The sequence below is a fragment of the Triplophysa dalaica genome, chromosome 10 (assembly GCF_015846415.1).
Source record: "Triplophysa dalaica isolate WHDGS20190420 chromosome 10, ASM1584641v1, whole genome shotgun sequence".
In the NCBI taxonomy this organism is placed as follows: Eukaryota; Metazoa; Chordata; class Actinopteri; order Cypriniformes; family Nemacheilidae; genus Triplophysa; species Triplophysa dalaica.
This window is the reverse complement of record NC_079551.1, coordinates 14,560,496-14,578,598: the sequence shown is the minus strand read 5'-3', so window position 1 is coordinate 14,578,598 and position 18,103 is coordinate 14,560,496.

Genomic DNA, 18,103 nt, shown 5'->3' with positions numbered 1-18,103 from the left:
TCGAGGAGAAGATCGACGTGCAGAAAGTGTACAACAAGCTGCTCCTCACATATCCAGAGACATTGCCTGACAGAAATGTGCGCTATGAGCGCTAGATTAAAGCACAGATGAGACTGTGAGTGAAATCTGTCATCTGTAATTATTTTGTTATGATTTTGTATAAAGTCTTAAACCGCTGTGTACAATACTGAAGATTGTTCAGTACACTACAAGTAACAACATTTCTCTTCATTTTTTCTGCAGCAACACCTCTGCCTACGCCCGCATCGTCAGTGACTGGAAGGCGCCGGGACCCGTCCGTGCTGTTATGGACTGCAGAGACATCTGGAAACTCACCACCTCACAGAAGTGGAAAGGCCTGAAACCGACTGATAAGGATGTTGTCACAAAACGTTCCTTCCAGATCGGAGAGGTCATATGTGACTATCACGGACTTGTAGTCACGGCACGTGACGGCCAGAAAATCCAAACTGGCAAGGGCGAATCTGGAGCCTTGTTCTTCTATACAAACAGGAAGGGCGAACCGATGTGCATAGACTCCAGGCAGCCATTCTGTCACCGCATTTGCCACTCTGCGAAGCATGCCAATATACGTCCCACTTACAGTTCAGGAGGATGGGAAGGACATTATCTTGTTTCTGGTAATCAGAAAGATCCAGTTAAATGAAGCACTCTTCTATGATTACGGAGACAAGAAGAAGTCTTACAGGGGAGAAGGTCTAGATCTCAACTGGGAATAGACCCCGACTTCTGGAACATCACAACGGCAACGCAAGTGTGAATCAGTTGGCTTACAAAACCATTGACATTTTGAATTTTTGACAGTGATAGGCCCATCAGAAAGCGTAAAAACAGATCCAGATGTCCTCTCTCACTCTCACTAGCTTTATCAATGGCCTTCTTCAGAATGTCATGAAGAGAAATCTCTGTGTCTTGTGCAGGTGTGATGAAAAACTCAAGGTCCTTCTGTTGTTGGTCATGTAGCAAATGAAGACGTGCAGAGCGGCCAGAAACTCTTGAACGCTCAGATGAATAAAGCTGAAGACTTTTGTCTTGAGAAGATAAGATTCTTTCTTAAAGATCTCAGCGATCATTCCTGTGTAATCTGAATCTTCACTCACATCAATATCACATTCTTTAAGATCTTCCTCATAGAAGATGATGTTCTCTTTCTTCAGCTGCTCAAACGCCAGCTTGGCAAACTTCAGAACGGTGGTTTTATTGGATTCTAAGTGCTTTCTACGGTCTCGTAAGATCCTTTTATCATACTTCTGGTTCTTCATGTTCATCTGAATCAGCAGAAAGTGAATGTACATCTCAGTGAGCGTTGTGTCAATGTTTTCTTCATTGTTCTGGATGAGAATGTCATGAAGTACTGAAGCTGTGATCCAACAGAAGACGGGGATGTGACACATGATGTAGAGACTACGAGATCTCTTGATGTGTGTGATCATTTCATCAGCTTGACTCTTATCTTTGATTCTCTTTCTGAAGTATTCCTCTTTCTGCTGGTCTGTGAATCCTCTCACCTCAGTGAACAAACCTACAAACTTAGAAGGAATCTGATTGGCTGCTGCTGGTCTTGATGTGATCCAGATGAGAGATGATGGAAGCAGTTCTACCAGAAAGACTCGGAGGCCAAAGTTGAGTATACAACATTTATTTGACAGCTGATAGACAGAATATATATGGATATAATAAGATGGTAACAGTTCTTTGAAGTAGGCCCTGTCCGTGGCTCGCATCCAGAGGGCCAAGAAGTCCTCCACTTCCCGCCTTGAGATGGTAAGGCGGGGGCGTAGCCAACCCCAGAGAATGATCGTGGGCTTACCTCTGGAGCGGGGCCTACCCCCCCAAAAGAAATGATTTCTACTCACCTGCTGGTTGGAGTCTCTAGCAGAACCTGCAGAACGATATTAATTGCAAATGTTAGTGATAAAACAATTTACCGGTCGCTGGTCGTGAGTAACACTGAGACGGGCCCGATAGGCCACAACATATACACGAGGCCTCGATGGGCCAAAGCACTGACGAGGCTGACGAGGGGCCCCAGTGACAGAGGTCCCGATAGGCCTCAACACTGACGAGGCTTTGATGGGCCACAACTCTGATACATAGCCCGGAAGGCACGACACTTGAGACAAGGCCCCGATGGGCAGCAACCACTGACAAGGCCACGATGGGCCACAACATAAAAACGCAGCCCTAATAGGGCACAACACTGAGACGAGGCCCGCTGGGCCACAACACTGACAAGACCCCGAAAGGTCACGACATTATGAGGTCCATCCAGCCCCTTCTTTTTGACAAGGCCCCGACGGGCCACAACCACTGACAAGGCCGACTAGAGGCCCCAGTGACAGAAGGCCTGCTAGGCCACAACACTGACAAGGCCGCGATGGGCCACAACATAGGAACGCAGCCCTAATAGGGCACAACACTGAGACGAGGCCCGCTGGGCCACAACACTGACAAGACCCCGAAAGGCCACGACATTATGAGGTACATCCAGCCCCTTCTTTTTGACAAGGCCCCGACGGGCCACAACCACTGACAAGGCCGACTAGAGGCCCCAGTGACAGAAGGCCTGCTAGGCCACAACACTGACAAGGCCACGATGGGCCACAACATAGAAACGCAGCCCTAATAGGGCACAACACTGAGACGAGGCCCGCTGGGCCACAACACTGACAAGACCCCGGAAGGCCACGACATTATGAGGTACATCCAGCCCCTTCTTTTTGACAAGGCCCCGACGGGCCACAACCACTGACAAGGCCGACTAGAGGCCCCAGTGACGGAAGGCCTGCTAGGCCACAACACTCACAAGGCCACGATGGGCCACAACATAGAAACGCAGCCCTAATAGGGCACAACACTGAGACGAGGCCCGCTGGGCCACAACACTGACAAGACCCCGAAAGGCCACGACATTATGAGGTACATCCAGCCCCTTCTTTTTGACAAGGCCCCGACGGGCCACAACCACTGACAAGGCCGACTAGAGGCCCCAGTGACAGAAGGCCTGCTAGGCCACAACACTGACAAGGCCACGATGGGCCACAACATAGAAACGCAGCCCTAATAGGGCACAACACTGAGACGAGGCCCGCTGGGCCACAACACTGACAAGACCCCGGAAGGCCACGACATTATGAGGTACATCCAGCCCATTCTTTTTGACAAGGCCCCGACGGGCCACAACCACTGACAAGGCCGACTAGAGGCCCCAGTGACGGAAGGCCTGCTAGGCCACAACACTCACAAGGCCACGATGGGCCACAACATAGAAACGCAGCCCTAATGGGCCACAACACTGAACAGGCCTTGGTAGCCCACGATACTGAACAGGCCTTGGTAGGCCGTGACACACCACCACCAGTATTTGCAAGATTTACCTGGATATTAGACGGATAGGCTCGTTGAGCTGCCGTGATGGTAGAGGAGTCCGGTCTTATTAAGACTCATAAGCAGAGGATGACCATCTACCTGTCCATTTAATGGTTCCCATTGGACTTCCGCGTTCGACTGCGGTAGTACTTGCTCTGATCCTGAAGGAGTGTCGGTATACAGGAGGGGCGCACATCGAGCTGACGCCTGGATCTTGACCGGATGAGGCTTGTTGAGCTGTTATGAGGTTTTCCATTAGAATTCCGCGTTCAGCCCGGTTGTGGCTGCTCCGATCCTTGATCTTGACTTGAAAGAGCTTGTTGGACTTCCATGATGATTTTGGAGTCGGGTCTTATGTAGGGTTTAAATGCAGATGACAAACATCTGCGCACCAGCTTTGTTGAAATCCTCACTCTGCAGCTTCGTAGTTGCTCCGATCCCAAAGTATTTTCAGATCGTGGTGAAGCTTCATATTACCGTGATACTTAAGTAGAAGAGTGTTTTGCAGTGTATATGTGGCAAATATACAACGCCAGCGGTATATCCTTGAAAATGTATATTGTGACTTGAGTTGCTGATCCTTCAGGGTTTAACTTATGCTTTCATTTTCCCAAAACTCAGAGGGTATTTAACCGAATGTGTGAATTAATTCCATCAAGGAATAACGACAAGAATGTCACGCTGAAATCCTGTCATGAGTACTTAGCTTTAGGTTACGAGTGTATAGATGGGGTTAAATATACTTAAGTTCATCATGATTCTTGAATTAATGCTGTTGGTATACGACGTCATGCATGGAATGCCCTTAATGTTTAAGGTTCGTACTCTGCTCTTGAAAGTCTTAATCGTTACTGGATCATGGCCTGGTTTGGAACTTCTTTCCAATGAAAGACGATTGACTCTTGACTGCGAATAAGCCATGATAAACGATGGAATAAAACAATGTGAGACCATACAGGCTTTATGTGGCAGGCTATAATGAGAAGCATGTCGGTACAGATTCCGGACTTCCCATTTTTAGCGAGTACCAACTCCTGCCATCAGGAAGAGAATCATGATTGATCTTGAAGGCATCCTCTATCCGCTTTGGACAGAGACAAGGATCTTGTTGTTGACTGACCTAAAACGAGAGGTGTGTTAATATCATTTGCACCAGACAGCCCCGTAGCGTATTAGGTTGAATCCCTCTCGTTGTGTTGCGTGGTCTCATGAGTGCGATACGGTTTTTACAAGAGCACTAGACAAAGCAGCTTGTTGTGAAGAGTTTGCTTGTCTTTCTGTTCCTTTGTGTATGACGCCGATTAAGGCACGCCACTCGTTCACTTAGGTTCCTATAGTGATTGAACTCATTCCGGCTGCATGGAGTTCATATAGCCTGTGTCTAGAGCCAGGTAACTTCCTATATGGCATGAGTCTAGCTACCGCAACTGCAGAGTTATATTTTCTTTTTGGCCTAGGTGTTTTGGTTACCTAGGCGATATGGCATGTGGAATTCCAGCACCTTGACATCGAATCATGTATACAGATTGTATTACGTCGAACAACGATAAGTTCGTTCTGCTATGTCACGTCGCCCCTTTAAACTTATTTCTGTCATCGCAACGACTGAGAAAAAAAAGAAAAAACTGAATTACCAAATATCGTGACGAGACTAGAACAGATGGAGCAGCGAACGCAAATGCGCAACTGCTGAAACCAATCTTTGCTCCTACGACAAAATGTAAATATATTCGTTTAACCGTGAAAATGCATGCTGCTCATGCGTGGATTTTTTGGAAAAAGGCAACCACGGAATCTGATCACTGACCGCTCTACTTGAACCGTGAAAATACTACTACTACATTTTTATTTACAGGCGCCTTACTGACACTTGAGACCGTACACAAATAGTCACAACGGTCATCAAATACAACAATAATACGAGCTAGATATAAACATGGAATAAGCAGGCAAATGAAATCACAGAAAAACCAGCCTAAATATGTTTAAACGAGATTTACAACCTTAAATGTTTCTACTTCGCATCCTGCGGTATTGAGTTCCAAAAGTGGGGAGCTGTGTGACTGGAGCTCGAGAATCCATAGCTGTGCATGTTCGAGGAAGAATAAGATTAGATGCAGAAGATGATCTGAGAGTGCGAGTGGAAGTTGGGATTGATGGAGTTCTAGTAGGGAGGAGCCGTGGCTGTTTAATGCTTTGTAGACAGGAGGCTTTAAATTTAATTCGAGATTTCACCGGACCCGGTGCAAGTGTTTTAAAGTGGAAGTAATATGCTCAGCTGTAGAAGTCCAGCAGATGATTCGTACGGGAGAGTTTTTGAACCAGCTATAATTTGTGAAGGAGTTTTGATGGCGAAAGTAGGCCTGTGGCCGCTGAAGTAAACATAGTTTTCCCGTATCATGCTATTAATCCGCTGTCATATTTGAACACCACAGTTTAATGCATTGAAGCATTATTCAACGTGCCATGATGACGAGGCCAAGACAAAATGCCATTAGAAGAGAAGTTGCGGACTGATCGACTGTCACGATCACCATGCTGGCCATTAGCTGAACGGCCGCCAGAAAGGGTAAGCAACAGAAGCAAGAATACCTTACCTGTTTCCTGTATTAGTTGGTAAAACACGTGTGAGGATTTACGTCTCCTTGCTGCTCAGCTGTTCCGATGTAAACATGCGCTATACACGCCAGAACATTTGTGATGCCGTCGCATCTAAGATGTATTTAAGCAAACATACCAGCACACGCGTTAAAATGCGTAACAAACTCGTACATGATGATTGCGTCTTATGCATGCTTCGAATCAAAGGAAATTTGTGATAGCTTAAGGTACAAACGCTGCATAGTTGTTTCAAGTAAACACTACGTAGCGCTGAAGCTTGTATATAATTCCAGAGATGCCTTTGAGAGCTTAGACCGGTTGTTGATGAAACGCCTGCCGTGCACAGTAGAGGTTTGAGCGACGAGTGTGTTAAACAACCAGAATTAACTGAATCCCAAACGTCTTGGAAAGCAAGTTGCTGTATGAGCTGGAAGAATCGCGTCAGAGTAGCTTAGCATGAATTAGCAATAGCCGTGTACGCATAAATTCATGTGTGTAACATCCTGCGTAACTGCTGAACGAGCGTGCGAATCACGTTGGAATCACGTAGCTCCGACTGCGGACATAGGAAGGGGTAAGTGGCGATCTTTTATGTTTCATGTCGGAAGGTGATTGGTTGGGTGTTGATTGGCAATGAGTGATTCAAGATTGAGTCTTCCTGGCAGAACTAGCGCTGAAGCTACATATCTCCTCTGATCAGATTTATAATCATTTCATCTACAGATGATCTTTCCTCAACACTCAGTTTTCTGCATTCAAAATCCAAATTCAAGCGGCTCTCATCGAGTCCATCAAAGATAAACACCACATTATATTTCTCTGTTAACTTTATCACAGTTGTTTTCTCCAGTTTCTTTATTTCAGGATAAAATTCCAGCAGAAACTCATGAAATCTGATGTGTTTGTCTTTAATCCGGTTCATCTCTCTGAATGGAAACAGAAACATGGCGTCTACGTCCTGATTGGCTGTTCCCTCGGCCCAATCCAGAATCAACTTCTGCACAGAGACTGTTTTACCAATTCCAGCGACGCCTTTGGTCAGAATAATCTTCTTCTTGTCTCTCAGTGACTGAAATATCTCATTGCATTTGATGTGTTTGTCCTGTGATGTCTTGGTTGTGTTTTTGAAGGCATCATCAATCTTCAGAATCTCACGTTCACTGTTGACTTCTTTCATATCTCCCTCTGTGATGAACACATCTGTGTAAATCTCATTCAGATCGGCTTCTTTTTCCTTCATACCCTCAAAAATACGTTTTGAATTCTCCTTCATGTAGATCTTATGACTTCTCAAAAACTCTTTCAGTGCTGAAGTCTCTGTTATTATAACTGATGAGAAGAAAAGAGAAATGATTCAACACAAATGTTATTCTCATTAGCATGTTCAGCATTATTCACACATTTAAATTCATCTAATGGAGGATTACAGATCAAATTAAACAAATCTCACATGAAACAGTTCAACACTTCATGACATTGGGAGGATTAAATAAATAGGTAATATAAACGTATTTAAGTGAAATGAAAAGTGAGAAAATATGAGGCATATATATCTATACATATGATTTATATCTGATGTGTTTATATATTTGTCCCCTCTCGAGTCTTCAGAATTTTGCTTTCTCAGTTAGTTTTGTGTTTATAGTTCAGATGTTTTATAAACAGTAGATGTGTTTTGCAGAATAAAGAAGAGTATACAGGTTTGGTTTGGAACAATCTATTTTTTTGACTTATACACTTAAGCAAAATCTCCTGCTGAAAACATTGAGCATTGTCAATTTAAGACTTTAAGGTAATACAGCTGAAAATGAATGAAGTGTCACAAACATTATGCAGTATATTTTTAAGTTAGTTTAGTATAGTGTAGCTGTCTTGAGCTGTGTCACGTATGTATATCTCAATATGAGATGAGAAAATAACACGATCATTTAAGACTTCAGATATTAAGACAACTGAGTTCAAACTAAAAAAAGATTTCAGGAGTCAGTCTAGTGTTTTATTTCTGTGTAGTTGAAAACAAGCTCTTACTGTATCATGTGAAATGAGCCAATCATCTGTGAGTATCAAACCTTATGATGGAGTTTAAACAGGCTAGTGACTTCCAACAAAGCATTAGTTGAAGACGTATGGACGAAAGCCAAACTGATGTGTTGTAAGTCATGATAGTAGTGCTGTTCTAACTCAAAAATCCCTTTTTACACTCAACTGGATTGTTTAAAGTAAGAGTCTCTAAGTCGACTGGTTCATTCATTCGACACTTTACTGTAACTAACTGAGTCATGTTTTCTGTGAGTCAGGACAGAATGTAAAGTGCTGTTAGAGTCTGATGTTTAGTGTTAATTCACCTTGTTCTTGTGTGAGCTTCTCTGTGGAGCTTTGCTGCTCTGTAAAGAGAGAAAAGATGAAAACACTGTGAGATTGATCATGTTGCATTTGTGTTTGTGTTTTATTGTACCTGCAGTGTTTGAGCCGCAGATGATGGTCACGTCTCCTCTGAAAGTGTTTCCAGTGAGCACAGGAGCATTTACAGCTGAATTTGTGTCCGCCTTCATATCAACACTGACTTTACTCATCTGCAGCAGAGACACATTTAACAATTAGATTCATTCATGCCACTTTTCACCCAAAGATGAGCATTCTGGAAGCATTTCCTCACTCTTAGATTGTTCCTTACCTGCATACATATATTTGATCACCAAAAAGATATTTGGAAGAATGTTTGTAACCAACTGTTCTAGGGCACCATTGACTACTACAATAGCGGAGAAATACTACAAGGGTAGTCAATGGTCCCCCAGAACTGTTTAGTTTTCAACCGTTTTAAAAATAGAATCTTTTGTGTTCTACATAACAAAAATTATGTATGCAGGTTTGGGACAATTTGAGGTTGAGTAAATGATGACAGAATTTTCATTTTGGGTGAATTATCCCTTACAGCAAATTTGTCACAACATACAATTGTCATTAATGGGGTGATTCGTCGGGAATATGTGTTTTTCGGTGTCTTTGGTTCGTTTTATAAGTTGCCCATGCATGTGTTAGACACGTAAAATGGAAAAAATGTAAGTGTCGGATCAAAATATGTATTTTATCTAGAAGCGAATGCTCACCCAGACCTGCCTGAAACTCCTTGTGTAACCAGAGCCCAGCAAAACCAACTCAGTTCATAACACGATTTGACTTAGACATTTCCTTGCAGTATTCCACCAATCACTACGCACTAGTGAACTGTCCAATCATAGCACACCTCACTTTTCAGAGCCATGAGCTTTGTAAAATATCAGTGCATTTCAGAGAGGCGGAGCAAAAAGGAAATACAAACATGCACGGTATGAGGAAAATACAGCGTTTATCAACCTTAAATCATGTATACACATTATATTACATCTAAAGCAAACAATAATATTTGTTTTAGCCTTGTCAAATCACCCCTTTAAGACAACAACACTGCAACTGTTGAAAGAGAATGAACATCAGGGTCTGCATTCTTAAAGCTTCCATGAATCCTCTAAGAAAGCTTTCAATTTAGCTTAAAAACTTCTACATAGGAATCTTATCTTAAAAGCGATTCAGGACCAATCTGAGAGAAATTTTGAGCAAGGAAAAGACAAAAACTTTTATCTTAGTGACGAGGTGGGGCTTACTCCATTGCTATGTATGACACAGACTTTTAATGATTGTGATTGGTTGGTTTGCCAAGAAGGAAAAAAGGCCGCTGTGGAGTATGCAGTGGTTAGTTTGAAATTGCATTACTGAACTTTTTCAGATGTAGCATACACATGCACACATATATACTTTATATATATATCTATATGGGTGTGTGTATATACATATATTTTTCCATGCTGTTAATATCAGCGTACAGTATTTGATAGAAAATTAACAGTGACACAGTAAGTTTCTGTAACTGCTGTAATTGTTTGTGTGATCAGATTGTGACTGTTGTGACAGAACCATCTTTGCTGTATAGTTGCATTCCTCCAGTTGCCAAATATGTTAATACGATTACTCCTATTTCTGGCGCTATGGCATTTCTGCGCTGTCTTGGAGATGTGCGTGTCTCTAATAGGATCGGTCACAAACATGAACCCTGCATAATCTTATGTGTTGTATCTTATTTACTCACTGTCATTCAAGTTAATTTAATATAGCGCTTTAAAAATCTTTAAATTCTGATAAACCTTAAATGTTTTATGTAAATTGTCATGCATTGCAAGTTTTTGTGTTTCGTCCATTCGTCCGCTGCTAATGAAACTCTTTAAAAGTTTAAACTACTCCTAAAATGTTTGACCTTAAGACCTCTTTTAAGGGTTAAGATGCTTTCTGAATTACTTTTTTCTTTACTATGATCTTTTCTGTAATTTTAAGGGGAAACGCCCACATTTCTAAGAATTTTCTTAGAATTTTGTCACTAGTGGCAACTCTTTTCGCTAAGATGTTTCATGAATACGAACCCAGGTTTCAGTTACAGATTTACAAAGTATTTTCTATATGTCGATTAAAATAAAATTGAAGAACGAGTGCGTCTCCGTTAAACCATGTAATGGGATTTTGTATCCTGGTTAATTAAAATAAATAAATGAAAAACTATAGAGCATAGTGCTGTTTTTGCGAAATCGACGTTTCCATTTGGCGTATTTTCAATGCGCTATTTGAAAGGGTAATGGAAAAGCAGATACAGTTAATCCATGAAGGTGACCTCAAAATGAACTATTGTTGTTTGAATTTTCTTCAGTGATTGTGTTTGTTAACAGCAGGACTTCATCATTCAATCAACACTTTATTAATCACTTCATTATCTCATGAACTTCAACACTGGTTCAGTGTTACTTTTAACACCCTATAGTGTGGACCCATATAGACAACCAGCAGTTTTCATTTCATCATCATACAAAAATCATACAGTAGGTGCTGTGAAATTGTCTCTCTTACGTCTGTAACCTTCGTTCCCTGATGGAGGGAGCGAGACGTTGTGTTGGGAGACAGACTGGTGTTTGATCTTGAGAACCTGTCATCTCCGAGATAAATTTAAAACGCCAATGGGCTTTGGCGCATGGATCGCCCACGCCAGTCTCTGCCCCGTACATACGGGTATAAAAGGAAGATGGGGCGTTCATTCACTCACCCTTTGTGCTGAGGAACCTGAGAGATATCTCCCGGTTGCAGTGGACCGGCAAAGCATTTGTGGCATGAAGACACAATGTCTCGTTCCCTCCATCAGGGATAGAATGTTACAGACATAACCATGACGTTCCCCTTCAGTCGGTATCTTGACGTTGTGTTGAGAGACAGACTGGGGACCTATCTCTACATGCCTCGGCGCTGAGCAGTATAATGACCTTAAGCTTAGTGACACTGACTAGCCTGGCGAGTCACAAGTGAACGGTGCAGTAAGATGTAACCTTCCAGTGGAATAGTAGTGAACATACTGTGAAGCCTGTACTGACAGTCATCACTGACAGATGCGTTCGCCTTCTAAGTGAGGGGCCGTCCGGAGCCGTCACTCTGGAGTAACACTGCTCTCCTCTTGGAGAGTGTGTAACGGAGACCACATCCTGCCAGACGGGAGGTATCATGTGGAGACACTGACATGGTCTCACCGGAGGATAGATCACATGCGAAAAAATTGTCCTCCCGAACAGGGGGCAGAACCCCCAGTGGAAGAGCTACCCAACGGGGGAGTCACTACGTATGGGGCAATAGTCTGAGTATAGGGGTCCACCTTATTAGGGGCGACTCTACCAGTACTGGACTTGGTTCCAACAGACCGCTCCGCCCGTTGTGTTACCAAATAATGCTTATTGATGGATGGAATGCCTATACTACACCCAATGGGGGGAAGTAGGGAGGCTATATAGCGCACTCTACTTACCTGAAGAGGGAAGAAGGCGCTTTTGTAGACATAGGCCCAGGCCAGATGCCTGTCCACAGTAGGGTGTAAGACACTGGTTCCACTATGAGGTTGTAAAACCTCATGAAGGTACTGGGCGTAGCCCAACCCGCAGCTTTACATATGTCTGCCACAACACGGAGGTTGGGTCTTTCTCCCCAGAGGTGAGCGCCTGCAGGTTTACTGCCTGGTCCCGGAAGGGACTGGTGGGAACCTTGGGCATTTGACCGGCCCGGTGTCTCAGGATTACTTTAAGATTCACCGCCTAAATTCTAGGCACCCATGGGACACGAAGAATGCTGGAGGTCCCTTACCCTCTTGTAGAGGCGAGCTTCATCAAGAGCGGTCTTCATCGTAGATGAGAAAGAGAGGCGTCTACGAGGGGCTCGAAAGGTCGTACCAAGGTCCCGTAGGACCATTTCTGGTCCCAAGAGGGTACGGAGAGCGGCCGAAGTCGCACTACTGGGGAACCTGGTGACCAAGCAACTTTCCCTCGAGGCAATTGTGATGAGCGGCAATAGCAGCTACATACACTCTCAACGTGAATGGGGAGAGATTACTCTCCAATTCACGGCTGCTAGTCCACCTGGGTGGTCGACATAGCCCTTAGCTGCTTCATCGTCCAGGGAAGTAACAGCTCTCTGAGCCCCTCAGACAGGAGCATGCCGCGAACGGCATATTCCACGTCTAGTGAGGTCCTCGTGCATCTCCCGGTCAGCCGCGCGCTTTCGGGGAGGGCGGGGGCCACTACAGCCCGACGCTCAAGGCAGCCCAGGAAAGCACGGCCGTCATCTCTGCGTTGCCTCCTCTTGGGCTCAACCGCCCGTAAGCCGGAGCTCCAAGGGCCTTCGCATCCGATGACAGGAGGTAGCTGTCATGACAGAGCACGTTGTCGAGTCTTGCCCGCTATGGGACGGTACACCACCACCAATCTGGGACGAGCTAGGTGAGCGTGCGGGGGCATGGATGATCCGCAAGCAGAAGCTGGTCGAGTGAAATCCATTATTGGCCGTCATTATTGGATCTGATAGGACTGGAATCATATTATGTGAGTAAAACATTTTGTACTATACGTCACTACTGCTTTGTAAGAGATCTCTTGATGTGCCCTGAAAATCAATACGATACTTAATGGGTAGCCAGTGAAGCGATGATAAATCTGGGGTTATGTGATCGTGTTTTCTTGACCTGGTAAGAACTCTGGTAGCTGCATTCTGAACTAACTGTAGTTTGTTTATTGATGATACAGGACAACCACGAAATTATGTTAATGGATGACTATAGATTAACAAAGTTCGGGAGAAGCCAGAGCATATAATTAAGACCAGCACATAAGTAGAGAAAGATTCTTACCTGAAGCCATCTCTAAAGGATTACACTTCTACACATCACAGGAAGGACGTAAAGTATTCAAGGGATCATACGGGTTTGCAATCGATGCAGTCACGCAGCAGGGCCGATCCGTGAGGCAACGTTTCCAATTACATCTTCCCGCAGATTAGGGAAGCGTTTCCGTATCCCCACTTGTTTACGTCGCGCAGTCACCTCGTTCGTTCCCACATGCAATTGCTGCCGGCACGCTAGCTCGCTGCTAAACGCCAGCTCGCTGCTAAACGCCAGCTCATTGCAAACACTAGCTCGCTCCTAAACGCCTGCTCATTGCAACGCGAGCTCGCTGCTACACGCCAGCTCATTGCAAACGCTAGCTCGCTGCTAAACGCCAGCTCATTGCAAACGCTAGCTCGCTGCTAAACGCCAGCTCATTGCAAACGCTAGCTCGCTCCTAAACGCCTGCTCATCGATAATTCACAATATATGAGAATGTACATAATTATAAACTGACTTTACTAGTGTTGAACAGCCGAACTCGCTGTCACGCAAGAAGCTGGGTGAGTACAATCTTTTAATACATTTAGATTTATCCACTGTCATTCCGCGGTGCCACTGCACTCAAGATTGGCATATCGCTGGCCAGCACGGAACCGTGCCGTTCAGCGAACGTCAGTCATACTATTGTAAACTTCCGGAGATTAGTAACATAATCGGCACTTCCGAAAGGGATTGCTGGTTAACAAATGTGCCCGTATCCAATGGGATACGTTTCTACACAGGGTGTCATTCCCATTTACATCTTGCCCAAAAAATGCACGCACCCGTTACAGTTAAAGGTGCAGTTTGTAACAATTTTGCAGTAAACTATCACTAAACCACAAGCAAGTGTTTCATAGAGTAAATACTCCGTTGAACACAATATATATCTCAAATCATTCTTTCTACTTGTAAATCGTGTTTGTCACCGCCTTCTGACATAGAAACCGCATGACCACTGTGTCTTGGACAAAGGTGGAAGTAGTCACCAGCGTCTAGTTAGCCACAAGCTTGTTACAAGCAGTAACTTTTATATATGGACCACAAATATATGCAATATAACCATAAACTTCATTGCTCTACTCAATACGCTAACATGATTTTGCGTTCCCGTCTGATCGATGGCAGTCAGCGGTGAAGACAACAGATCCCATCATTCCACCCGCCTTCACAGCGTCAAGCTACGGCCTGTTGTTTAGATCGTGCACCATGTAGTGGCGGTTGTTACAAACTGCAGGGTTAAGCTACACAACAAGGGCACGCACCAGTATATTTACCAGTTGCTTGAACGCAATATCTCTATGGTATCTCGTCTGCCAACCTGAACACAACCGCATCTTGGAATCGCAACGCAGTCACAATGTTACCTCTGAAATATTTTTTTTTTTTTTTTACCCACACAGTGCGCACATCAACTTAAAGATACATGAGCATTCCACAAATCGGCTAGCCTAGGCCGTGCTCCAGGTTAGCCATTGTCGATGCCAGTTGGGGGCAGACGGGACATTTCCCGCTCCCTCGCACGGCAACCGCCAGCACAGCTTGAGCTGGCCTGCAACAGCACTGTCCGGTCCGTTTACCCGCTAAACATCACTCCTCCACCTACCCAAGCACCTGCCTCATGGCCAGCGGATCCACTACTAACAGCCGTCGCTTGCCAGGATGCCGTCACCGGCCTGAGGAAGCACCAGTTGGCCGCTCCAGCGGAAGCCACAACTACCCTCATCTCTGCGACTCAGGCAACGTCTCAGCATTCTTTGGGGACTGCTGTCCCCTCTCCGATGCCTTTAAACGCTCCGGTTCTGGAACCTCCTCCAGTCTCTAAAAGCATCAGGGCGCAGATTTTAGCAGAAATTCAGGCTGCTTGCACCAGAGGCAGACCAATCACCAACTCCGGTCCCTCCCCTTTCGGCCTTAATATTCAACTAAATCATCCTCTAAATGGGTTAAAAGCAGAGGTATATCTCGGATATGGGTCACCATAACTGACAAATTAGTCACTTTCACTAAATACATTGCTAACAGCCTCCAGAAACTCAATCATCCATGCCGTTTCTATCAGGACCCAACGGACATACCTCACACCTTGGAGGAACTTCAAAACGTTTCACCTCTCATACAACATCCCCTTCCCGGATTCTTCCCTCCTCTCCATCATGTCATTCATATCCTTCCTCAACACGAAGCGTCTCCAAGCCAGCTCCATCAAAGGTTACTTGAGTGGGATCCAATTTTTCACAATTGATGTTCAAAGCACCTTCCCCAGCCATAGAAAGTCCTCAAACATCCCTGCTCCTCAAGGGCATCCAAAGAACCCAACCTCCTCCTCGAGACGCCAGGCAACCCATCACATTAGAGATCCTAACAAAATGCATCTCCACTCTTCGCAGAGGCTACCACACAAAGCACACCGCACGCACCCTCGATGCCATGTTCATCCTGGCGTTTTTTGGTTTTCTCAGAGGTTCAGAATTCACCACTACATCTCACTTCAATCCTTCAGCTCACCCTTCCATCGCTGATTTGTCCATAATCGATCATGAAACCATCTCATACTTCATCAAGCAGAGCAAGACAGACCAGGCCAGACGTGGTCATCCAATTTACATATCCAAACTCCCTTCACCGATCCAGCCGTTCCAAACATTAGCAGCATACCTCCACTCCAGTACATCACAGGCCTCATCTCCATCAGACCGTCTCTTCGTGGACGATTCAAATCACCCTGCATCACATTTTTGGTTCCAAAAACATCTCAAACTGGTTTTACTACAATCGGCATTCCGGCGGATCTATTTTCCACCCATTCTTTCCGCATCGGCGTGGCAACCACGGCCGCCCAAAAAGGCCTCACTAAAACCCAGATCCAAACACTCGGCCGTTGGTCGTCAGATGCATTCAAGAGCTACATCAGGACCGACCGTGCCCTCATCAGGAAAGCACACCGGACTCTCCTCACCCACCTTGTTCAGCATCAGCCTTCATCCACCCACCAAGCAGCTCCTTCCAGATAAAGCATCATCACTGCGCCTCCCCTCACCAGAGGCACCTTCACTCCATGCCACTTGCTCCTGCATGTTCTGCCGAAGCAGAGCCAACCCTTCCCCCCCAGTAATTTGTTCCCTCGCATGCTCCCCTTCCCCCATCCCATTCCCCCGAAGCAGACCGCTTCATCCCTCACTCTGGCACAGCAGAATGTCTTTCCTCCCAGTAGATGAATCCCTGTTTGTCTCCCTTACCCCTCCTCGGAAGTATTGTGCTTCCTCCCTCACTCTGCCGCAGTAGAATGTCTTCCCTTCCCCAAAATTCCCTCGCATGCTACCTTACCCCTTCCTCTTCCCCAGAAGCCAGTATCGCCCCACACGACAGCCCCCGCAGGGGCCCGTGCTTCATCCCTCACTCTGCCGCAGCAGAACGTCTTTCCTACCCCCAGCTGACCCCTCCCTGCATGTTTCCTTTCCCTTGACCCCCTCCCCCGAAGCCAGTATCGTATTGTGCGACCGCCCCGCAGGGGCCCGTGCTTCATTCCTCAGTCTGCCGCCGCAGAACGTCTTTCCTCCCCCCTGACAGAATCCCTCGCATGTTTTCCTTACCCTGTCTCGGAAGTATTGTGCTTCCTCCCTCACTCTGCCGCAGCAGAATGTCTTCCCTTCCCCAAAATTCCCTCGCATGCTTCCCTTACCCCTTCCTCTTCCCCAGAAGCCAGTATCGCACCACGCGACAGCCCCCGCAGGGGCCCGTGCTTCATCCCTCACTCTGCCGCAGCAGAACGTCTTTCCTACCCCCAGCTGACCCCTCCCTGCATGTTTCCTTCCCCTTGTCCCTTCCCCCGAAGCCAGTATCGTATTGTGCGACCGCCCCCGCAGGGGCCCGTGCTTCATCCCTCACTCTGCCGCAGCAGAATGTCTTTCCTCTGATAGAATCCCTCGCATGCTTCCCTTCCCCATTCCCCGAAGTATTGTGCTTCTCCCCTCCCTCATCATACCCGAAGCCAGTATCGCCGCAGCGACCGCTCCACCAGGGGCCCGAGCTTCATACTTCTCTCTGCCGCAGCAGAACGTGTTTTCCCCCAACCCCCCCTCCCCCATACTAGAAGGAAGGGTACCATGGCTTCAAAACTTCTCTCTGCCGCAGCAGAACGTGTTCCACACCCCCACCCAAGCCACGAGCCAGTGTCACCGCAGTGATCACCTCCGGGTTTCCAACCCTGGCTCTACAGCAGTTAACGTCAGCAGCAAGTAGACATCATCGCAGCACCGGGCCTCCAACAGGGGAACATTGATGCATACTTCTCTCTGCCGCAGCAGAACGTGTACAAACCCCCACCCATGCTAGAAGCCGGAGTCACCGCAGTGACCGCCCCAGCCTTCCAAACCATGCTCTGCCGCCGCAGACGCCTTTCATCAGGAAGCTTGCTTCACCGCAGATTTCACTTACACAGAGGCCACGTCTCCATTCACGCTCATGCCAGCAACACCACAGCGACCACCCCTGCAGGGGCCCGTGGTTCAAACTCGTGCTCTACTGCAGTAGAAGCCAAGCCATTCGCAGGCATCGTTGCTGCAGCAAATGCCCAAACAGGGGCCCACTGCTTCATACTTCTCTCTGCCGCAGCAGAACGTGTTCCACCCCATCCGTGATAGAAGCCGGAGTCACCGCAGTGACCACCCCAGGGCTCCCAATCTTACTCTGCCGCAGCAGATGTCACGCATCTTAAAGCTAACATTGCAACAGCAATGACAGGGGCCCATTACTTCAAACTTCTCTCTGCCGCAGCAGAACGTGTTCCACCCCATCCGTGCTAGAAGCCGGAGTCACCGCAATGACCACCCCAGGGCTCCCAATCTTACTCTG